Source organism: Salvelinus namaycush, chromosome 21 (assembly GCF_016432855.1).
Source record: "Salvelinus namaycush isolate Seneca chromosome 21, SaNama_1.0, whole genome shotgun sequence".
Lineage (NCBI taxonomy): Eukaryota > Metazoa > Chordata > Actinopteri > Salmoniformes > Salmonidae > Salvelinus > Salvelinus namaycush.
Window position 1 is genome coordinate 33,175,814 of NC_052327.1, and position 25,100 is coordinate 33,200,913.

A 25,100-nucleotide genomic window follows, 5' to 3' on the forward strand; every position below is an offset into this window, starting at 1 on the left:
TAATAGGACCTTTGTTATTCCTAATCTATATCAATGACCTTGCTGCTGTGTTTTCCCATTCTCTTTGCTGATGATACCAATTAGATTTTATCACACAATAATTTTCATTCACTAATTAATGAAGCCATCTCAGGCATGGCCAAATTTTCTGAATGGTTCCAGATATCTTTAAAATGTAAAAAAAAATCATATTATCCTACTTTATTGTATTCACTAAAAAAAGCAAAAGTCAATTGGTTGGAATGAAATGGAACAAGTCACATCCACTAGATTCCTCAGAGTTCTAATTGATGAACAGTTATCCTGAAAAAAAACATGTTTTGTCTGCAGCAAAGTGAGATTAAATCGGTTGGTATTATCAGAAAGATTAGTGGTTTGGTTCATCAGGCTTACTTCCTAACTCTATACTATAGCTTAACTTCTTATGGCTGCAGCCCGACATCGGTACACTTATGACAACAGCCAGCTCAAAGTGCAGGGCGCGAAATTCAAAAGATATTTTTTTTTTAAATATTTAACTTTCACACATTAACAAGTCCAATACAGCATATGAAAGGTACACATCTTGTGAATCCAGCCAACATGTCCGATTTTTAAAATGTTTTACAGGGAAGACACAATATGTAAATCTATTAGCTAACCACGTTAGCAAAAGACACCACTTTTTTTACTCCATCAGTTTTTTACTCCATCAGTAGCTATCACAAATTCGACCAAATAAAGATATAAATAGCCACTAACCAAGAAACAACTTCATCAGATGACAGTCTGATAACATATTTATTGTATAGCATATGTTTTGTTAGAAAAATGTGCATATTTCAGGTATAAATCATAGTTTACATTGCAGCTACAGTCAGAAATTGCACCGAAAGCAGCCATAATAATTACAGGCACCAACGTCAAATACCTAATTACTCATCATAAAACATTTCTGAAAAATACATAGTGTACAGCAAATGAAAGACAGGCATCTTGTGATGCCAGCCAATATTTCCGATTTATTAAGTGTTTTACAGCGGAAAAAAAATGTAGCGTTATATTAGCTTAGCACAATAGCCAGAAACACTTGGGCGCCGGCGACTACGACAGATATATGAAATAACATCATAAAATGGGTCTTACTTTTGCTGATCTTTCATCAGAATGTTGGACAAGGTGTCCTTTGTCCAGAACAGTCGTTGTTTGGATTCAGAACGGCAACTTTCCCTCTTCATTTAGCAAGCGCGCTAGCCGGGTGGCACGACACTCTCCATGTCAACAAACGGAAGAGAACGGAACACGGCAAAACTCCCGAAAAAATTTCAATAATCTGATGAAACTATATTGAAAAAACATACTTTACGATGATATGGTGACATGTATCAAATAAAATCAAAGCCGGCGATTGTAGTCGCCTATTACGGCAGCTAAACAAAAGGCAACCCCACTGTCCAGCTCGCGCTCTTTAGAGTACCGAAAATGGGGGACACATCATTCCAAGATGATGTGTTCCATCTCAGACCAAGATAATCACCTCATTTCTTCTCTCACAGCCTCTTGACACCCAGAGGAAGGTGTATGACGTGCATGTATACTAATAGGTCTTGTGCCCATTTATAGGCAGGAAGAAGAACAGAGCATCGATTTCAGACATTCCACTTCCTGGTCAGGAAATGTGCTGCAGAATGAGTTCTGTTTCACTCAGAGAAATAATTCAAACGGTTTTAGAAACTAGATAGTGTTTTCTATCCAATAGTAATAATAATATGCATATTGTACGAGCAAGAATTGAGTACGAGGCCGTTTGAAATGGACACCTTTTATCTGGCTACTCAATACTGCCCCTTGCAGCCCAAACAGGTTAATATACCCAAAAAACTCAACATACAAAATACATTTGCAAGACTAGCCAACTCCTCATATTACCTATCTCCATCTGCACCTTTGTTTAAGAAACTCAATATCTTGTCTATTTCCGACATTAACGTACACCAATTATGCACTTTGATCTACAAATACATCCCAGACAGTTTACCAAAACCCTTCAATGGATTCTTCCAGATTTATTCTGAAATCTATTTATATAACACAAGACACTGCAATAACCCTCACCCTCCCCACTGCCAAACCTCAAATAGAGAATTCTCTATCAGATACAGAGGTACCATACTCTGGAATTCTTATCTTCACATTGCCAAATCATCATCATCATCCCTCAATAACTTCAAGTGAAAACTGGGGCTCAGCCTGATGAACCAAACTATTCAGTAATCTCCTCCATATAGCCTAACTCTCTCACACAGTTTTTTTTGTGTGATTACTGATAAATGAATTCATACATTTATAATTAGTAGGTTGTGTTATTTGTTATTTTTTTTTTTTTTTTTTTACTTGTATCTATATTGCTGTTTATCACTTGTTTTCTTTGGTGCAAATACATTAAAAAACAAAACACAATTTCTGCCATTTGAATGAAAAGTTGTTACTGAAATCCCTAATTTGTTTAGTAAAAAAAAAAGCCTTATTCCCTCAACCCTACCCTTGCTCTCTTTATGTGACACCTGAACACATTGCATGCAAGAGGCCAATAGGACCTAGGCCAATAGCATATCATAATCAAATCAATAAATTGGTTATAACAAAACTCTGAACACGTAAAACATGTGACAGCAAAATGGATGCAGAGGATGTGACAAATAAACTCGAAATGGAGAAATGTTTACTGGTTGCTCAGGAGGTAAAGGTGAAGTCAGATGCGTGGAATAAATTTGACTAGTGGAAAAAACTGAAGATCAAGAAAAAGGAGCAAGCGCTGCGTACATATTGTGTGTGCCAAACAGGTTCTATTATTTATAATGTGTGTGTATGTACATTTTTTACAATATAATTTTTTTACCAGAGAGTCTGTTGTAACTGCTTATTTTTTTGTAAAGCCTTTATTACAGCAAAGACTAAAAACAGTCGCATTCATTCATTAATGCAATTTTCCGAAATAGAACGATTTAGGGCTATTTATTGTTTAAACTGGTCGCTTTGTTATTTTAAAACTAAAATGCTTAAATTGCATTTCAAATCATGAATGACTCGTATGCTGTGTAATGACATGAAATAATGATAGATACAGTAGCCTATAGAAGTATTTAGGGTTGCAAAGGGTCGGAAACTTTCAGGTACATTTCCAGAATTTTTCCGGAAATTTTCAATGGGAAGTTAAGCCCGGGAATTTTGATTAAATTCATTAAAAAAAAAAAAGTTAGCTTATAACAGTGAACCTTTTTTGTGGGATACTTTGTTTAAACTATCCCCAATTCAATGGAATTGCAACCCTCTGCATGCACAGTGCATTTTTCCATTACATGCGCAGTGCACTCTTCCATCACATGTACAGCTGATTCTCAAGATCTTGCACACTAATGAGATGCTATTGAGCCCACACTACTACACTGTGTGAACCAAGGACTACATGTTTTCTGGTAAGTTTTGATTACAATACTGGGTGGGGTGAATATATTTTATATGACTTACATTATTTTTTGTTAACTAGTAAATAGTAGCCTACAGCAGTGTGTTTAAATCATTTATAACTTGTTAACAATTTCTGCTAGTTTGTTTTAGCTTGCTTGAGCCTGCTAACTGAGGAGTGTTAATTCACCTGTTCCCATACATGTTTCATTTTAAAACATGTATCTTACAAAAGGAGTTGTTGATTCTAACTGCTTAACTATTTATCTGTACATGGAATTGTATTTGTTTTTTTAAACTCATTTTTTCCTAATCATTACAGGAAAATGCCACAGTCACTATCTGATGTGTGGGGACATATAACTGCAGCTACTATAGAAGGAAAAGCTGTGTACATTTGCAAATACTGTGCCAAATCATGTGAAGAATGCAACAAAGATGCAGAATTATCTGGCCAAGTGCATAACGTTCCCTCAGCACTCACAACAAGCAACCTCTGACAAAAGTCCCTCTACTTCTATTCGAGGTGAAAATTATTAATCAGACACCTTATCGATAGGAAAAGCTCAAGGTCCTCCTAGAATCAGAAGTTTTTTTGACTCAATGGAGGAACGTAGTCAGAGAAATGCTGATGAATGTCTTGCTCGAGCTGTGTATGCAGCTGGTTCATCTCTGATGCTTCCAAGTATTGGACAAGGTTTCTGAATGTTCTTCACCCAGCATACACCCCTCCAACCAGACATACTTTATCTACTAATTTGCTGGATGCAGAGTTCAACAGAGTTCAAGTGAAGGTCAAGCAAATTATAGAGAAAGCAGACTGTATTGCAATCAACTCTGATGGGTGGTCGAACGTTCGTGGGCAAGGAATAATTAACTACACTGCTCAAAAAAATAAAGGGAACACTTAAACAACACAATGTAACTCCAAGTCAATCACACTTCTGTGAAATCAAACTGTCCACTTAGGAAGCAACACTGATTGACAATAAATTTCACATGCTGTTGTGCAAATGGAATAGACAAAAGGTGGAAATTATAGGCAATTAGCAAGACACCCCCAATAAAGGAGTGATTCTGCAGGTGGTGACCACAGACCACTTCTCAGTTCCTATGCTTCCTGGCTGATGTTTTGGTCACTTTTGAATGCTGGCGGTGCTCTCACTCTAGTGATAGCATGAGACGGAGTCTACAACCCACACAAGTGGCTCAGGTAGTGCAGCTCATCCAGGATGGCACATCAATGCGAGCTGTGGCAAGAAGGTTTGCTGTGTCTGTCAGCGTAGTGTCCAGAGCATGGAGGCACTACCAGGAGACAGGCCAGTACATCAGGAGACGTGGAGGAGGCCGTAGGAGGGCAACAACCCAGCAGCAGGACCGCTACCTCCGCCTTTGTGCAAGGAGGAGCACTGCCAGAGCCCTGCAAAATGACCTCCTGAAGGCAGCCTATAATTTCCACCTTTTGTCTATTCCATTTGCACAACAGCATGTGAAATGTATTGTCAATCAGTGTTGCTTCCTAAGTGGACAGTTTGATTTCACAGAAGTGTGATTGACTTGGAGTTACATTGTGTTGTTTAAGTGTTCCCTTTATTTTTTTGAGCAGTGTATATCATCTCCACTCCTCAACCAGTATTCTACAAGAGCACAGACACAAGGGACAACAGACACACTGGTCTCTACATTGCAGATGAGCTGAAGGCAGTCATCAGTGACCTTGGACCACAGAAGGTATTTGCACTGGTGACAGACAACGCTGCGAACATGAAGGCTTCTTGGTCTAAAGTGGAGGAGTCCTACCCTCACATCACACCCATTGGCTGTGCTGCTCATGCATTGAATCTGCTCCTCAAGGACATCATGGCACTGAAAACAATGGATACACTCTACAAGAGAGCCAAGGAAATGGTTAGGTATGTGAAGGGTCATCAAGTTATAGCAGCAATCTACCTCACCAAGCAAAGTGAGAAGAATAAGAGCACCACATTGAAGCTGCCCAGCAACACTCGTTGGGGTGGTGTTGTCATCATGTTTGACAGTCTCCTGGAGGGGAAGGAGTCTCACAGTCTGCCGACATGGACAGCCCCGTCAAGAGGATCCTCCTGGATGATGTATTTTGGGAGAGACTGGTAAACAGCCTGAAACCTATAGCAGTAGCCATTGCACAGATTGAGGGAGACAATGCCATCCTGTCTGATGTTCAGACTCTGCTTGCAGATGTAAGAGAAGAAATCCGTACTGCCATTCCCACTTCACTTTTGCTCCAAGCAGAGGAAACTGCAGTTCTGAAATACATCAAAAAGCGCAAAGACTTCTGCCTGAAGCACATACATGCCGCAGCGTACGTTGGACCTCAAGTATACTGGCAAGAGCATCCTGTCTGGTGCAGAGATCAACAATGATCAACTATGGTGTTGTCACTGCAGAGTCTCCCCACCTTGGCCTGGATGACGGCAAGGTTCTTGGCAGTCTGGCGAAGTACACTTCCAAGCAAGGGCTTTGGGATGGAGATGCAATATGGCAGTCGTGCCAACATATCTCATCAGCCACCTGGTGGAAGGGACTTTGTGGATCTGAGGCTCTTTCCCCTGTTGCCTCCATCATCCTCAAATCCCACCAACATCAGCCACCTCAGAGCGCAACTGGTCCTTGTTTGGGAACACATACCAAAGCACGCAACAGGCTGACCAAAATAAGAGTTGAAAAGCTTGTTGAGCCCGACAACGAGCCATCCTCAACAAGGTTGGAAAGTGACAGTGAAGATGAGGCCTCAGAGTCTGATGTTCAAGAGGAGGCCATTGAGGAGGTCCAGGGAGAAGACATGGAAGCCTGAGAGAAAGACAACCAAAGCTTTAGTTTCTAGACTGTCATTTCACAGATGTAATTTGAAAACGTTTATGGGAGATGCGATAGATCACTGGGGATCATTCAATATTCTCTTTCTTTTGTTGTTCAGTGAAATCCTCCCATGTGAAGAGTCAACTCATTTAATTAAAGTTCAATTCGTAACTAAATTGTTTTTTTTATTTCTATTGGAAGGATTTAATCATTTGCAATTATGTCTACCTTTGATATGGTATAAGGTTTATGTTTCTGTCTCCATATGATTTTATAAATATATCCAATGCAAAAACATCTACATTTAAATGGTATTAATATTACATTTGCATATATTTCAGATAAATCCTATATATTCCCTTTAAATTCCCACGGAAAGTTTCCACCTATGAATATTCCCCAAAATGTGCAACCCTAGTTGCACCATTGTTCTTACACAATATAATCATATACAATTTCAGTAGCATGTTTTAGACTGATGGACTCTGCCATCCCCACAGCCTCCACAATGGATCAGTCCACTCAGCGTGAATCAGACAGGTGTATTGTACTTGTCTTTTTCTTTGCTACTCAACCAACAGCCTATCAACAAAACAATCAACTAAATGGGGTCAGCCCCAGGAAACACATTAATTTTCCATTCTAAATTAAAATCTGCTGCTGATGGAGCTCATGAGCTGGGCCTCTCTGAGCTGGATCGGTCTGAACTGACTTCTGTGTGTGTGTGTGTGTGTGTGTGTGTGTAAAAAGTATGTCCAATGCATTGAAGGTCCCCAAGAACACAGTGGCCTCCATCATGCTTAAATGGAAGAAGTTTGGAACCACCAACACTCTTCCTAGAGCTGGCCGCCAAACTGAGCAATCGGAGAAGAAGGGCTATGGTCAGGGAGGTGACCAAGAACCCGATGGTCACTGACAGAGCTCTAGCATTCCTCTGTGGAGATGGGAGAACCTTCCAGAAGGACAACCATCTCTACAGCACTCTACCATAAAGGCCTGAATGGTGGAGTGGCCAGACAGAAGCCACTGCTCAGTAAAAGGCACAGGGTAGCCCACTTGGAGTTTGCCAAAAGGCACCTAATGACTCTCAGACCAGGGAAAAAAAGATTCTCTGGTCTGATGAAGATTGAACTCTTTGGCCTGAATGCCAAGTGTCACATCTGGAGGAAACCTGGCACCATCCCTATGGTGAAGCATGGTGGTGGCAGCATCATGCTGTGGAGATGTTTTTCAGCAGCAGAGACTAGTCAGGATCGAGGCAAAGATGAACGGAGCAAAGTACAGAGAGATCCTTGATGAAAACCTGCTCTAGAGCGCTCAGGACCTCTGGGGCGAAGGTTCACCTTCCAACAGGACAACGACCCTAAGCACACAGCCAAGACAACGCATGAGTGGCTTCAGGACAATGTCTCTGAACGTCCTTGAGTGGCCCAGCCAAAGCCCGGACTTGAACCAGATCGAACATCTCTGGAGAGACCTGAAAATAGCTGTGCAGCAACGCTCCCCAGTCAACCTGACAGAGCTTGAAAGGATCTGCAGAGAAGAATGGGAGAAACTCCCCAAATGCAGGTGTGCCAAGCTTGTAGAGTCATACCCAAGAAGACTCGAGGCTGTAATTGCTCCCAAAGGTGCTTCAACAAAAGTACTCAGTAAAGGGTCTGAATACTGATGTAAATGTGATATTTCAGTGTTTTATTGTAAATTCAAAAAGACTCCTACCTTTCATATTAATGCAAAATGTTATTTTTCAAAGATTTCTCACAAAAACAAGCCTCTCTCTGAAATGTCAACGGAGCACTTTACATTTAATTCAGCTTGTGTCATGCGAATTTTGCGAACCTCGGAAACAACTTTGAAGACGACCACCACAACAAACCCTAAAAAGGTTGCGGCGAGAAAGCTGCACCGCTCTGTCAACGGGCCTCGATGCTTATTATCAGACGTATTAGGTTACAAAAATCTGGATATAATGTACTGTTAATGAAATGTTAGAGAGACTGCACTGAATGATTCAGAACATGAATAATAATATTTGTCTTGGTCCTCCAGGACACCTAAAGCACCCGATGTCACAGGAAAGCCAAAAAGATCATCAAGGACAACAACCACCCGAGCCACTGCCTTTTCACCCCGCTATCATCCAAAAGGAGAGGTCAGTACAGTACAGTATAGGTGCATCAAAGCTGGGACCCAAAGACAGCTTCTACCTCACTAACAGAGTGGCTGCTGCCAACATACAGACTCAAATCTCTGGCCACTTTAAAAGTTATCTTTATTAAATCGCCACTTTAATAATGTCTACATAACTCATCTCATATGTACAGTCGTGGCCCAACATTTTGAGAATGACACAAATGTTAATTTTCAAAGTCTGCTGCCTCAGTTTGTATGATGGCAATTTGCATATACTTCAGAATGTTATGAAGAGTGATCAGATGAATTGCAATTAATAGCAAAGTCCCTCTTTGCCATACAAATGAACTGAATCCCCAAAAAACATTTCCACTGCATTTCAGCCATGCAACAAAAGGACCAGCTGATATCATGTCAGTGATTCTCTTGTTAACACAGGTGTGAGTGTTGACGAGGACAAGGCTGGAGATCACTCTGTCATGCTGATTGAGTTCGAATAACAGACTGGAAGCTTCAAAAGGAGGGTGGTGCTTGGAATCATTGTTCTTCCTCTGTCAACCATGGTTACCTGCAAGGAAACACGTGCTGTCATCATTGCTTTGCACAAAAAAGGGCTTCACAGGCAAGGATATTGCTGCCAGTAAGATTGCACCTAAATCAACCATTTATCGGATCATCAAGATCGCCAAGGAGAGCGGTTCAATTGTTGTGAAGAAGACTTCAGGGCGCCCTAGAAAGTCCAGCAAGCGCCAGGACCGTCTCCTAAATTTGATTCAGCTGTGGGATCAGGGCACCACCAGTACAGAGCTTGATCAGGAATGGCAGCAGGCAGGTGTGAGTGCATCTGCACACACAGTGAGGCGAAGACTTTTGGATGATGGCCTGGTGTCAAGAAGGGAATGAAAAGAAAAGAAGCCACTTCTCTCCAGGAAAAACATCAGGGGTAGACTGATATTCCGCAAAAGGTACAGGGATTGGACTGCTGAGGACTGGGGTAGTCATTTTCTCTGATGAATCCCCTTTCCGATTGTTTGGGGCATCCGGAAAAAAGCTTGTCCGGAGAAGGCAAGGTGAGCGCTACCATCAGTCCTGTGTCACGCCAACAGTAAAGCATCCTGAGACCATTCATGTGTGGGGTTGCTTCTCAGCCAAGGGAGTGGGCTCACTCACAATTTTGCCAAAGAACACAGCCATGAATAAAGAATGGTACCAACACATCCTCCGAGAGCAACTTCTCCCAATCATCCAGGAACAGTTTGGTGACGAACAATGCCTTTTCCAGCATGACGGAGCACCTTGCCATAAGGCAAAAGTGATAACTAAGTGGCTTGGGGAACAAAACATTGATATTTTGGGTCCATGGCCAGGAAACTCCCCAGACCTTAATCCAATTGAGAACTTGTGGTCAATTCTGAAGAGGCGGGTGGACAAACAAAAACCCACAAATTCTGACAAACTCCAAGCATTGATTATGCAAGAATGGGCTGCCATCAGTCAGGATGTGGCCCAGAAGTTAATTGACAGCATGCCAGGGCAGATTGCAGAGGTCTTGAAAAAGAAGGGTCAACACTGCCAATATTGACTCTTTGCATCAACTTCATGTAATTGTCAATAAAAGCCTTTGACACTTATGAAATGCTTGTAATTATACTTCAGTATTCCATAGTAGCATCTGACAAAAATATCTAAAGACACTGAAGCAGCAAACTTTGTGGAAATTAATGTGTCATTCTCAACTTTTGGCCACGACTGTATATACGGTATTCTATACCATCTACTGCATCTTGCCTATGCCGTACGACCATCGCTCATCCATATATTATATGTACATATTCATCACTTTACATTTGTGTGTATATTGTAGTCGTTGTGAATTTGTTAGATATTACTGCACTGTCGGAACTAGAAGCATTTCGCTACATTCGCATTAACATCTGCTAACCATGTGTATGTGACCAATCAAATTTGATTTGAAAATGTATTTTACAAACACAAGGAAGTGAAATTTCATCACCAAAGTGCATTTTCACCCACTCTGGGCAGAGTTGGTAGACACCCCATAGTGAGTGATACCATACCTTGGTTTGAGATGAAAAGAGAGAATCGCCTCCTGGTTGGTTGGCCTAGCTGCTATTCCTCCTCTGAGACACTGGGATAGGTGCTCTACCTGTACAGAGAAGAGGACTGTCAGATGTGTTCCGACTATGGCACAAATCCTAACATTCTAGACGTAGTTTACACGTCACAGAAACTCAAGCAATAGGCCAATGTTGGAAGGTCAAGGATCAGTGTTTTTCACTAGCGCCAGCTATACTGCCGGTTACACACTTAATTTCAGCCGGGTACTTTTTCCCAGTTAAATGAACTACTTTCAAAAAAAATAATTTACAATTAGAAAGTCAGAAGAAAAAGAAAAGTCAGCCGAGCCCTCTCCCACTAGAATGAACGATAAGAATTAGGCTTGGGTAAATACCTGCAGTCAACTTGTGCAATACGTTAGAAGATAAAGATCATGTTCTTCATTTCACCGGTCATTTCAAGCTTACCAGTAGTCCCCAGGCACGTGGTGTTTATTTACAAGCAGACAATGACGAGAGAACAGAGCCTTGTGAGTCACTAACTGTACTGCAGCAAGTGCCAGGTGACCTAGTTACAGTATGGAATGTGCTAAAAGTTCTACAGTTGTGCATTTGGTTTGCTAATTTAGTAGCTAGTTAGCTACTTCCAAAATCAAGCATTGTTTTGTAATAGCAGAGAATCCCCTCATATCAATAGCCTTGCCGCCTAATATTGGTTTTGTGCGTGCAGCAAACTGAGTAGTATTTTTTGGTTCATTCTATAACTTTATGAGCTGGGATATCTGTCATGAAAATTGTTTAGGTCAGAGACTATATGCAATGTACTCGTTAACATTTATCATTCTATATGGGATTTTACATGTATTTGTTAGCATTGCTAAGATTGATTACAGCGACTCAGTGGGGTTCGAAAATAGCGGCCCTTGTGTTCAGCAATGTGTGTTGTGTACACTACGGTTGCAGTCAAATTTCTTTACACAGAACGAGAAAGCATGATGCTCCTTTAACGTCTATGTGGGTCAATTTGCACGTCCCATATAATGTGGTAACGATGAGTCGAAATCCACTTAGCCTATTGTTTTCTGGCACGATCATTTATTTTCTTTCACGTTTCATATGCAGCCAAAGTGCTAGCGCATAAGCTTCCTCTGATTTTATTGATGAAAAGCAAGCTTGACTAGTTTATAAATGGTGTCGAACTGACTACATTCATAAATCATACAACTTAGTTATGTCCATGGTATTGCCTAAAGAACAAGTAAACTAAAGATCTCGTTTGTATTTTTTTCGATATGAAGTCCAGTAGGACTTGCCAGATCCAAATCGCATCAGTAAGAGAGCAGTTAATTTGGCTCCCTAATTTGCATACTTGTAGGCTTTTTGGTGACTATCTGCAGATAAATTATGAAAACCGATGAAGAATCCTCCTCACTGCAGGAACAATAGGTAGGCTAGTGGAGTGAGCCTCACTCTGGTCCAAAATATGATAAAAGAAAACAGAATTAATTGTTTTAAAAGCTAATTATACTTACATGGTATTTTCAAATACAATGGAATAGTCAACTGCTGCTTTCTGTGTAGCAAAGCCAATGATTAACACCTGCTTCATTCTTCAATCAAACCTGTATTGCAGATAGCTGAGGCTTGACGCTTGACGCCTGACAAAGTCTGCAGACTCTTACAAGATTCTTTAACCTGTCTAGGACTGGGGTGCCGCTAGCGGCACCCCCCCCCCCCCCCCACTGAAAAGCCAGGGCGCGAAATTCAAAAAAAATATATTTTTTAAATATTTAACTTTCACACATTAACAAGTCCAATACAGCTAATGAAAGATACAGATCGTGTGAATCCAGCCAACATGTCCGATTTTTAAAATGTTTTACAGGGAAGACACAATATGTAAATCTATTAGGTAAACACCTTAGCAAAAGAGACCATTTTTTCTTTGTCCACCAACACCACTAGCTATCACCAATTCGGCTAAACTAAGATATTGATAGCCACTAACCAAGAAAAAACCTCCTCAGATGACAGTCTGATAACATATTTATGGTATAGGATAGGTTTTGTTAGAAAAATGTGAATATTTCAGGTAGATATCATAGTTTACAATTGCACCCACCGTCACAAATCGACTACAATAAATAGATAGAGCAACGTGTCTTACTTAATTACTAATCATAAAACATTTCGTAAAAATACACAGCATACACTAATCGAAAGACACAGATCCTGTGAATACAGACAATATTTCAGATTTTCTAAGTGTCTTACAGCGAAAACACAATAAATCGTTATATTAGCATACCACATATGCAAACGTTACCCCAGCATTGATTCTAGCCAAAGAGCGCGATAACGTCAACATCGCCAAAAGATATTAATTTTTTCACTAACCTTCTCAGAATTCTTCAGATGACACTCCTGTAACATCATATTACAACATACATATACAGTTTGTTCGAAAATGTGGATATTTAGCCACCAAAATCGTGGTTATACAATGAGAAAAGTAGCCGAGCTGGTCAGAAAATGCCGTGCGCCATATTAGACAGTGATCTAGTCGTATACATAAATACTCATAAACGTGACTAAAAAATATAGGGTGGACAGCGATTGATAGACAATTTAATTCTTAATACAATCGCGGAATTACATTTTTTAAATTATCCTTACTTTTCAATACAGTTTGCGCCAAGCGAAGCTACGTCAAAAAAGATGGCGTCCTAAGCCACTAACATTTTTCGACAGAAACACGATTTATCATAATAAATTGTTCCTACTTTGAGCTGTTCTTCCATCAGAATCTTGGGCAAAGAATCCTTTCTTGGGTCTAATCGTCTTTTGGTCGAAAGCTGTCCTCTTGCCATGCAGAAATGCACATTGCGTTCGGCATGAACTGGAACGGTGCCCAGAGATTCACAGTGGCTCAGAAATAAATGTCCCAAAATCGCACTAAACGGATATAAATTGCTATAAAACGCTTTAAATTAACTACCTTATGATGTTTTTAACTCCTATAACGAGTAAAACTATGACCGGAGAAATATAACAGGCTACACTAATGCTTGGAAAAACAGTAGGTCGGTATCCTCCGCGCGCATGACGCACCTAGAAAAGAGGTCCTACCTACAGGATTTTTTCATTTATAGTGGCTGTGATTGGGCAATCGATACCATTCAAAGCGTCATCACGTAAAGGCATCCAGGGGAAGACGTAAGCAGTGTCCGTATACTAATAGGAATAACAGTGGCCTTAAAACTGACTCCAGAACAGGGGCCAAAATGTGTGAAATCTGACTCCATGTCAGGGAAATTGCTGTAGAATGAGTTCTGTTCCACTTAGAGACAAAATTTCAACGGCTATAGAAACTATAGACTGTTTTCTATCCAATAATAATAATAATATGCATATTGTACGATCAAGAAGTTTGTAGGAAGCCGTTTCAAAAATTACACGATTTCCATAAATAGTGACAACAGCACCCCCTAGCCTTAACAGGTTTAAGAAGACATCTGTGAGTGAGTTGTTTAACAAGTGTTTTTTTAAATTTTTATTAATGACATACTGCAATTCACAAAGAGTTGCAAACACTTGTTGACATTCTTTCACTAATTTAACTGATGTTGTTCGCCCTATTTTCTTAACAGGTATGGACACAGAAATGAATTGAGCATCTCTTCTGTTTATTTTATTTTTATTATTTATTTTATTTTTTGTCATTTGAAAAAAGTGCCCATCACACAATTTGTTTGATTAAACATTACCTTTACATTTATTTTATATTTTCTGTTTAAACCAAATATATAATTTGAAGAAAACACATAATTGTGGCAATTCATATCTTGCAGTAAAATACTTGAATCTCAAGAGAAGACAGGTTAAATGTTCTGCTACTTAGAAAATAGTCCTGATGCAATAGGCCTAGACAATATCCCCCAAAATAACAATACACTTAATTCATACATTTTCAGTCATTTAGGATGTAAACACAATAGCACACAAAAGAAATCCAATCTGGGAGGTAAACTCAATAAAATATTAAATATTTGAATACAGTGTGGCTCAGTTGGTAGAGCATGGTGCTTGCAATGCCAGGGTTGTGGGTTCGATTCTCAAAAGGGGACCATTATGGGGAAAAAATTATGAAAATGGATGTACTTGTAAGTTGCTCTGGATAAGAGCGTCTACTAAAATGTAAAATAATTCTGCTATGTATTTCGGTTGTAATCAAGGCATTTGAATGTACCAGAGGCCACCAAAATAGAGTTTGTTCAGCAAAACAATTCTTAACCTGGAGGAGCAAGCCACCCCGGACCCCCTTGGCCTGGGGGATCCTGGCTGGCTACTCCATGTGCTTGTGGAAAAGATTGAAGGATGTCAGCATAAAAGCAATTTCACATTAAAGTGGTCTTGAGCTGAACATTAAATAATGGTCACATAATATACTGTAGGTTATTATTAATCAGGAGGGTTAGAGTCTGGATTGAATGGATCATACATGCAAAATACTATTCATTCATCTTATTCCATTGAGCCAAGCCATTCATGGCTATTTTAGGCCTTTCGAGGTCACTCTCGACAGTAGTTTAAAAGGCTTGTGAAAGTAATTTCTTCCTGGCCTGAAAAAGAAAAGCACTTCTTGTTAGTGTTTTCTGAGGGAGTAGGACAAAGCAATGGGAAAACCACTGTGTCATGATCAACACAACGCAAAGCAAAAAACTGGGTCAGCGTCGCCGGCTCAATTTCTCTCCTTTATTGCATGCAGCTGCCTACTTGCAGCATTGGCAATGGATAGCCTAGTTTGATTAAAGCATGGTCTCTGAGGATACAATCACAGAATGGCTCCCAGGCACAGCTGAGGACATAGTGTAGTTCCATTCCATAGAAAGCTTATTCCATGGCCCATGGATTTACAACCAACAGTCATGACAGAAGTCTTAGAAATGATCCATCATGCCAAGAACACGTCAAGGAACTTGTGAGGATATTCAATAAGCAAAAAGCCTGTTTGGAGCGTTACATGTGAGTGTAACATGTTACCAAATAAAGCACCGGTATTCAGACAATGTTGGACCCTGCCAAAGTACAACTCACTGGCAATGAACAGACTTTAGGGAGTCAAAAACCTGCCAGCCAAAGTTGTCACAAAGCAGCATTGTTTGGTTAGGTACAGTACACTAGCTAGCAGTCATAGTCCACATTTGTTTTTATTTCACCCTTATTCAACCAGGTAAGCTAGTTGAGAACAAGTTCTCATTTACAACTGCGACCTGGCCAAGATAAAGCAAAGCAGTGCGACACAACAACAACACAAAGTTACACATGAAATAAACAAGCGTACTGTCAATAACACAATAGGAAAAAAAGAAAGTCAATATAGAGTGTGTGCAAATGGCGTGAGGAGGTATGGCAATAAATAGGCTATAGTAGCGAAGTAATTACAGTTTAGCAAATTAACACTGGAGCGATAAATAGCAGATGGTGATGTGCAAGTTGAAATACTGGTGTGCAAAAGAGCAGAAAAGTAAATAAAAACAATATGGCGATGAGGTAGGTAGATTGGGTGGGCTATTTACAGATGGGCTATGTACAGCTGCAGCTATCGGTAAGCTGCTCAGATAGCTGATGTTTAATGTTAGTGAGGGAAATATAAGTCTCCAGCTTCAGCGATTTTTGCAATTCGTTTCAGTCATTGGCAGCAGAGAACTGGAAGGAAAGGCGGCCAAAGGTGGTGTTGGTTTTGGGGATGACCAGTGAGATATACCTGCTGGAGCACGTGCTACGGGTGGGTGTTGTTATCGTGACAAGTGAGCTGAGATAAGGCAGAGGTTTACCGAGCAAAGACTTAGATGACCTGGAGCCAGTGGGTCTGGCGATGAATATGTAGCGAGGGCCAGACAACTAGAGCATACAGGTCGCAGTAGTGGGTGGTATAAGGTGCTTTGGTGACAAAACGGATGGCACTGTGATAGACTGCATCCAGTTTGCTGAGTAGAGAATTGGAAGCTATTTTGTAAATGACATCGCCGAAGTCGAGGATCGGTAGGATAGTCAGTTTTACGAGGGTATGTTTGGCGGCGTGAGTGAAGGAGGCTTTGTTGCGAAATAGGAAGCCGATTGTAGATTTAATTTTGGATTGGAGATGTTTAACACAGTGTCCAAAGAAGGGCCAGCTGTATACAGAATGGTGTCGTCTGTGTAGAGGTGGATCAGGGAATCACCCGCAGCAAGAGCGACATCGTTGATATACACAGAGAAAAGTGTCAGCCCGAGAATTGAACCCTGTGGTACCCCCATAGAGACTGCCAGAGGTCCAGACAACAGGCCCTCCGATTTGACACACTGAACTCTAAGAAGTAGTTGGTGAACCAGGTGAGGCAGTCATTTGAGATACCAAGGCTGTTGAGTCTGCCGATAAGAATACGGTGACTGACAGAGTCAAAAGCCTTGGCCAGGTCGATGAAGACGACTGCACAGTAGTCTTATCGATGGCGGTTATGATATCGTTTAGTACCTTGAGCGTGGCTGAGGTGCACCCATGACCAGCTCGGAAACCGGATTGCACAGCGGAGAAGGTACGGTGGGATTCGAAATGGTCAGTGATCTGTTTATTAACTTGGTTTTCGAAGACTTTAGAAAGGCAGGGCAGGATGGATATAGGTCTGTAACAGTTTGGGCCTAAAGTGTCACCCCCTTTGAAGAGGGGGATGACTGCGGCAGCTTTCCAATCTTTAGGGATCTCGGACGATATGAAAGAGAGGTTGAACAGACTGGTAATAGGGGTTGCAACAATGGCTGGGATAATTTAAAAAAAGAGAGGGTCCAGATTGTCTAGCCCAGCTGATTTGTACGGGTCCAGGTTTTGCAGCTCTTTCAGAACATCTGCCATCTGGATTTGGGTGAAGGAGAAGCTGGGGAGGCTTGGGCAAGTAGATGCGGGGGGTGCGGAACTGTTGGCCGGGGTTGGGGTAGCCAGGAGGAAAGCATGGCCAGCCGTAGAGAAATACTTATTGAAATTCTCTATTATCGTGGATTTATCGGTGGTGACAGTGTTACCTAGCCTCAGTGCAGTGGGCAGCTGGGAGGAGGTGCTCTTATTCTCCATGGACTTTAGTGTCCCAAAACTCTTTGGAGTTAGAGCTACAGGATGCAAATTTCTGTTTGAAAAAGCTAGCCTTTGCTTTCCTGACTGACTGAGTGTATTGGTTCCTGACTTCCCTGAAAAGTTGCATATCGTGGGGACTATTCGATGCTAGTGCAGTCCGCCACAGGATGTTTTTGTGCTGGTCGAGGGCAGTCAGGTCTGGAGTGAACCAAGGGCTATATCTGTTCTTAGTTCTACATTTTTTGAAAGGGGCATGCTTATTTAAGATGGTGAGGAAATTACTTTTAAAGATCAACCAGGCATCCTCGACTGACAGGACGAGGTCAATATCCTTCCAGGATACCCGTGCCAGGTCGATTAGAAAGGCCTGCTCGCAGAAGTGTTTTAGGGAGCGTTTGACAGTGATGAGGGGTGGTCGTTTGACCGCGGACCCATAGCGGATGCAGGCAATGAGGCAGTGATTTCTGAGATCCTGATTGAAAACAGCAGAAGTGTGTTTGGAGGGCAAGTTGGTCAGGATAATATCTATGAGGGTGCCCATGTTTATGGATGTACCTGGTGAGTTCCTTGATAATTTGTGTGAGATTGAGGGCATCAAGCTTAGATTGTAGGACTGCCAGGGTGTTAAGCATATCCCAGTTTAGGTCACCTAACAGAACGAACTCTGAAGATAGATGGGGGGGCAATCAATTCACATATGGTGTCCAGGGCACAGATGGAAGCTGAGGGGGGTCTATAACAGTCGGCAACAGTGACAGACTTATTTCTGGAGAGATTCATTTTTAAATTAGAAGCTCGAACTGTTTGGGCATAGACCCGGAAAGTATGACAGAACTTTGCAGGCTAACCCCTCCCCCTTTTGGCAGTTCTATCTTGACGGAAAATGTTGTAGTTGGGTATGGAAATCTCCACATTTTTGGTGGCCTTCCTAAGCCAGGATTCAGACATGGCAAGGACATCAGGGTTGGTGGAGTGTGCTAAAGCAGTGAGTAAAACAAACTTAGGGAGGAGGCTTCTGATGTTAAGAGCCTTGGTTTCATGCATGTTTTGGTTACAGAAGTCAACAAATGAGAGTGCCTGGGGACACGCAGGGCCTGGGTTAACCTCTACATCACCCGAGAAACAGAGGAGGAGTAGGATAAGGGTACGGCTAAAGGCTATCAAAACTGGTTGTCTAGTGCGTTGGGGACAGAGAATAAAAGGAGCAGATTTCTGGGCGTGGTAGAATAGATTCAGGGCATAATGTACAGACAGGGGTATGGTGGGGTGCAGGTACAGTGGAGGTAAACCCAGGCACCGAGTGATGATAAGAGAGGTTGCATCTCTGGACGGGCTAGTTATGCTGGGTGAGGTCACCAAATTTGTGGGAGGTGGGACAAAGGAGGTATCTGAGGCATGTTGAGTGGGACTAGGGGCTCCGCAGTAAACTAAGACAATAATAACTATCCTAAACAACAGTGTACAAGGCATATTGACATTTGAGAAAGACATAAAGCGAGGCATAAAGCAATCACAGGTGTTGATTGAGAGAGCTAGTTAAGGCAACAACGGGTAAGACAACAACAACAGGTAAAATGGCGATGAATGGGCAGAGGGTCGGTTAACTACACACAGGGCCTGAGTTGGGGCCGACAGATAAACAAAAAAAGAAACAAAATGGAGTACCGTGATTAATGAACAGTCCAGCAGGCATCAGCTATGTAGCCAAGTAATCATAGGGTCCAGTGAACAGCAATAGATGGAACAGGGAAGCCGCAGGGTAGTCGTTACTACGCTAGCACGCGGGAGACACACCGTTTAAAGTTAGCAGGCCGCGGTAAGTAAAAGCGTCTGCTCCGACATCCGGCGAAGGCCGGTTGAGGGCACAGCGGATGGAGTTAAGTTGGCGGACCAGTCGTGGTGGTACGGCGGGTGCCGTGTCGACAAAGGGTCCAGACCAGATGGCGAAAGAGGTAATTGTAGTTGTAGTAATTTCGTTTGCTAGCCGGGAGTTGCACCTGGCTCGCGGCTAACTGGTGCTAGCTTCGAGGCAGGGGCGTTAGCCACTATAGCCACTCGGTAGCAGCTAGCTAGCAGCAATGATCCGATGCAAAGGTCCAGAGCTAACGGCAAGGATCCGGTGGAGTGGTGGATTCTAGCAGTGTTGGGGTAGAGTCCGGGAGGCATCGGCTGAGTAGCCGGGTGATCACAGAGTAGGCCGGGAGGTGGGCCTGGCTCAGGGCTAGCTTCAGGGCTGGGTCACTCGGTGGCAGCTAGCTAGCTGAAATGATCAGGAGTAATGGTCCAGGGATTACAGCAGGAATCCGGCGTTGTAGTGGAGAAAACAGTCCGATGCTGGCAAGTATTATCCAGGCCAAAAAAAAAGTCTGGTGTCTGTGCAGAAGGAAAGGCTGCTAGCAGTGGCTAACAATGGCTAAATAGCTAATTAGCTTCTGATGGCTAGCTGTTGATGGAGGTTCTGGCTATAAGGTCTAAAGAATAGCAGATCCGTGTCACATTGGGTGAGGCGGGTTACCGGAAGGTATATTTCAATAAAAAATAAATTTAAATATATACAAAAAAATACAAAAGTACACGAGAGGACGACAAACCACGTCTGCACTGCTACGCCATCTTGGTTATAAATGAATGCACTGAAAATGAATGTGACATAAAAACACTGGTTTGATGTGCACTGAGAAAGAGGAAATATTGCATCTGACGTGTATAACCCATTACCTACAGTGCATTCCGAAAGTATTCAGACCCCTTCACTTTTTCCACTTTGTTACTTATTCTAAAATATATCAAATTGTTTTCCCCCTCATCAATCTACCGGAGTGCCAAGTCTAGGACAAAAAGGCTTCAACAGTTTTTTTACCCCCAAGCCATTATACTCCTGAACAGGTTATCAAATGGCTACCCGGACTATTTGCATTGTGTGCCCCCCCCAACCCCTATTTTTACGCTGCTGCTACTCTCTGTTTATCATATATGCATAGTCACTAAATATACATTCATGTACATACTACCTCAATTGGGCCGACCAACCAGTGCTCCCGCACATTGGCTAACCGGGCTATCTGCATTGTGTCCCGCCACCCGCCAACCCCTCTTTTACGCTACTGCTACTCTCTGTTCATCATATATGCCTAGTCACTTTAACCATACCTACATGTACATACTACCTCAATCAGCCTGACTAACCGGTGTCTGCATGTAGCCTCGCTACTTTTATAGCCTTGCTACTGTATATAGCCTGTCTTTTACCTGTTGTTTTATTTCTTTACTTACCTATTGTTCACCTAACACCTTTTTTTGCACTATTGTTTAGAGCCTGTAAGTAAGCATTTCACTGTAAGTTGTAAGTTCGGCATGCGTGACAAATAAACTTTGATTTGATTTGAGAGAGGCTGGACTGAGGGCTTGTAGACCTGTTGTAAGGCAGGTCCTCACCAGACATCACCGGCAACAATGTCACCTATAGGCAAACCCACCGTCGCTAGAACAGACAGGACTGGCAAAAAGTGCTCTGCACTGACGAGTCTCGGTTTTGTCTCACCAGGGGTGACGGTCGGATTTGCGTTTATTGTCGAAGGAATGAGCGTTACACCGATGCCTGTACTCTGGAGCGGGATCGATTTGGAGGTGATGGTCTGGGGTGGTGTGTCACAGCATCATCGGACTGAGCGTGTCATTGCAGGCAATCTTAACGCTGTGCGTTACAGGGAAGACGACATCCTCCCTCATGTGGTACCCTTACTGCAGGCTCATCCTGAAATGACCCTCCAGCATGACAATGCCATCAGCCACACTGCTCATTCTGTGCGTGATTTCCTGCAAGACAGGAATGTCAGTATTCTGCCATGGCCAGCGAAGAGCCCGGATCTCAATCCCATTGAGCACGTCTGGGACCTGTTGGATCGGAGGGTGAGAGCCAGGGCCATTCCCCCCAGAAATGTCCGGGAACTTGCAGGTGCCTTGGTGGAAGAGTGGGATAACATCTCACAGCAAGAACTGGCAAATCTGGTGCAGTCCATGAGGAGGCGATGCACTGCAGTACTTAATGCAGCTGGTGGCCACACCAGATACTGACTGTTACTTTTGATTTTGACCCTCCCTTTGTTCAGGAACACATTATTCAATTTCTGTTAGTCACATGTCTGTGGAACTTGTTCAGTTTATGTCTCAGTTGTTGAATCTTGATATGTTCATACAAATATTTAGACGTTAAGTTTGCTGAAAATAAACGCAGTTGACAGTGAGAGGGTGTTTCTTTTCTTACTGAGTTTAGGTATGCACGTCAGCTTTGACATCGGTTTGCACATCGGGTGTTAAACTAGACATCGGCCGATACCGATGTTGCCATTTTTAGCTAATAATTGTCTGATTCTGATATGTTCACCGATATATCGTGCATCCCTACTGTTAAGCATTGAAATTGCACTTTTGGGTTGAATTAAAAACGATATTATTTTCTTTAGGAATCTAGTGGAGGAAAAGTTGTAAAAAATATAAAATAGTAAAAGTACAGATACCCCAAAAAACGATTTAAGTAAAAATACTTTAAAGTACTACTTAAGTACTTTACACCACTGATTTTTGTGTCATTAGAAAATGTAGGCCTATAGCTTCAAATCTTGTTTTTTTTTTAAAGTTGCAAATAATGCTCTCAGCAGGTAGCTAACCCCATTCCTTGAGCATTTAGTTAGTATGAATGATACAGATATAAAGTTGTTATAAATGTCATGGAATGCATCAGGTTCTATTTGCATGTGGGAATGTCATGAATGCATCCCTTGGAATATTGCCCCTTTAGCTACTTTACTTTTATTATTAGTTACTGGACCACCTCGTGTGTCACTTTCAGACAGCCAAGCTGGGTTTCCACTAGCTCACTCAAACTCTTGGGGGCATTCTGCCTTCTCATTACCGTTTTCAGCCATTGGCTTTGCCCACGACTGGCTCATGTGAACTACAATCCCGACGCTGTTTTAACGTCTAGAAATATCAATAATGATTGCTTGAGATATGACTTTCTTAACATATGGCCCTCATCTTTCATCAACGAGAAATAATCCTTAAAATAAAAAATATACACTTACTGTTGCAGTTTTGCACAGATCCATACAGCTATGGTTGCCTCCAATGCCCACATGCAGGATCACCCCGAATTGCAGGATCGCCTCGAAAATGCAGGAACGCCCCGAATTGCAGGAACGCCCACATGGGGGAACGCTCACATGCAAGAACGCCACGAACTACGGGCTGCAGTTCCACACTATTATTAACGAGCCCAGCTAGATCCAACCAATGACGTCTCCAACTAACGTCAGGATGCTACCCCCGTCCAGCAAAAAAAAAAAATACAGACCCTAACTTAACGTTAAAATTACTAGGCTTGGATATTTTAGTCCACAGCTAAAATACACTTTCATCTAAGAGACTTCTAGCTACAGTGAAACGTTAAGTTTACATTGTCCTAACTTAGCTAGCCCTAAATTCATCTTGTTATCTAAGGTAACGTTAGTTAGCTAACGTTAGCCAACTAGCACCGCGATATATAACTAGCTATGCAACTAGCCATTGGTCATCACGACACATGCTGAAAATATTATGCAGCTACTTACATGAGATGAACTAGCTAGGAAATCTCCATCTAATGGACCCCTCTGTCTAATGTTACGTGAACTGTGATATAAAACGGTAACGTTACTCAGTCTGTGACCTACTTTCTCCCTCCGTCATGACCAGTGCTGCACCACTAACCTAGTTTTTCTAAACCAATTGCACAGGAGGACTACACTACGTATTTTCTCTCACCAATCAGAAAACGATTGAGAACAGGAAAAGATAACGGACATACTGCCTTCCAATTATAGAGTGCCAATATTTTCCGAGGTGGGACCGGGCCGATGGCAATGTGCGGATTCGATTATGCTGAGCCGCAGGGAACCGGACAAGGGCCCGTTACGTCATCGGCGACAGCGGGCAGGGAGAATCGGCTTCGTCATTTTTTCAACAAGGCAGCATGGTGCATCGTCCAGAAACAAACTTTTCCATAAAATAGTGTTCTATATCTCTTTTCCATAAAATAAATGTTAGAATTTTCTAACTGGTTTTCATTGGGAGGGCAGATAAATCTAAAACGCAATCACTTTTGCATGTGAAAACACATAATCCTACTCATTACTTCACGTGCTCCTACGTCACTTTGTTTTGAGCCGACATCGCTGTGAACTGTGAATGGGGCACCTGTCTCACACCCAAAAGGTAGCCAGGTTCCAAAACGAATGCAATTAACTTTCACCCTTGCAAAACACGCCGACAACGGGCGCCCGGGCGATATTAATCGAACCCCCTCAGTGGAACGTCTTCTTCACTGGCCTGGGCTGATCCTCGATGGTCTGGAAGGGCTTCTTCTTCCCATCTGCACATAACAATTGAATCAAATACCTAGTAGTAGGCATCATTCACTTAAAGGGCATACTGCCACTTTTCAACCTCAAAGCATCCTTAGCCAATCCAACTACCTCATCCCCATACTGTATTTATTTATTTATCTTGCTCCTTTTCACCCCAGTATCTCTACTTGCACATTCATCTTCTGCACATCAATCACTCCAGTGTTTAATTGGTATAGTGTAATTACTTCGCCACCATGGCCTATTTATTGCCTTACCTCTCTATCTTACCTCATTTGCACACACTGTATATAGACTTTTTCTACTGTATTATTGACCGTATGTTTGTTTATTCCATGTGTAACTCTGTGTTGTATGTGTCGAACTGCTTTGCTTTATTCTTGGCCAGGTCGCAGTTGTAAATGAGAACTTGTTCTCAACTAGCCTACCTGGTTCAATAAAGGTTAAATAAAAAAATAAAAAATATTCATTATTTCTGGCACCATCCCAGTGTCTACAATCGTGGCCAAAAGTTTTGAGAATGACACAAATATTAATTTTCACAAAGTCTGCTGCCTCAGTTTGTATGATGGCAATTTGCATATACTCCAGAATGTTATGAAGAGTGATCAGATGAATTGCAATTAATTGCAAAGTCCCTCTTTGCCATGCAAATTAACTGAATCCCCAGAAAACATTTCCACTGCATTTCAGCCCTGCCACAAAAGGACCAGCTGACATCATGTCAGTGATTCTCTCGTTAACACAGGTGTGAGTGTTGACGAGGACAAGGCTGGAGATCACTCTGTCATGCTGATTGAGTTCGAATAACAGACCGGAAGCTTCAAAAGGAGGATGGTGCTTGGAATCGTTGTTCTTCCTCTGTCAAGCATGGTTACCTGCAAGGAAACACGTGCTGTCATCATTGCTTTGCACAAAAAGGGCTTCACAGGCAAGGATATTGCTGCCAATAAGATTGCACCTAAATAAACCATTTATCGGATCATCTAGAACTTTAAGGAGAGTGGTTCAATTGTTGTGAAGAAGACTTCAGGGCGCCCAAGAAAGTCCAGCAAGCGCCAGGACCGTCTCCTAAAGTTGATTCAGCTGCGGGAT

General features: G+C 42.0%; 1 protein-coding gene across 4 annotated transcripts in view; it reads right to left on the bottom strand.

Moving 5' to 3' along the window:
* The window catches only part of LOC120066308 (aryl hydrocarbon receptor nuclear translocator-like protein 1), a 32,628-nt gene extending 9,275 nt beyond the window's left edge, over positions 1-23,353 (bottom strand). Inside the window, exons 1-3 of one of the 4 annotated variants that reach the window (XM_039017601.1) lie at positions 23,211-23,353; positions 22,686-22,848; positions 10,494-10,582 (exon numbers count right to left, since the gene is read on the bottom strand). The gene's annotated coding sequence lies outside the window, so the exon portion shown is untranslated. Of the gene's footprint in view, positions 1-10,493; positions 10,583-22,685; positions 22,956-23,210 lie in introns of all 4 variants that reach the window. The other 3 variants (XM_039017599.1, XM_039017600.1, XM_039017602.1) reach the window with 3 other exon arrangements.
* Positions 23,354-25,100: the final 1,747 nt, after the last annotated feature.